This window comes from Blennius ocellaris (genome assembly GCF_963422515.1).
Source record: "Blennius ocellaris genome assembly, chromosome: 18".
In the NCBI taxonomy this organism is placed as follows: domain Eukaryota; kingdom Metazoa; phylum Chordata; class Actinopteri; order Blenniiformes; family Blenniidae; genus Blennius; species Blennius ocellaris.
Window position 1 is genome coordinate 23,789,083 of NC_137667.1, and position 459 is coordinate 23,789,541.

Consider the following 459-nt stretch of genomic DNA (forward strand, 5'->3'; position numbering starts at 1 on the left):
ACAAAAAGTGTCTGAGCTGTGTGACGTCATGGTTTGGCCACCTGTTGGAATCGCACCTTTCCTTTCATCCACAGTTTGATTGATCTGCTGCAGCTTCTGCAACCAAAACTTTCTAAGGTTCACAGGCAAATCAACTTATTCAGGGATTTTCCTGCACCGTGTTTCTCATAATTACTGCAGCCAATAGAAACCACAGTAAATCTCCCGTCAAGGCTCCTTCAGGTCCATTTGGATGCTTCTACCTGTGGGAGCATTAAATCCACACACTGGGATTGGCTCAGAAGCCTTCACAAGTAAAGGCTGGCTGTCCTCGTTTCACCTCTCCCTGGATAACCGCGACCTTGAATAACCGAGACTCTTCACTGATTCCTCCAACATGACACCTCGTTCTTCACGGCTCTGAGCTGCAGCACAGACGCCGTCCCAGTGGACTGCCTGACCAGCTCTCCTGCCACCCTC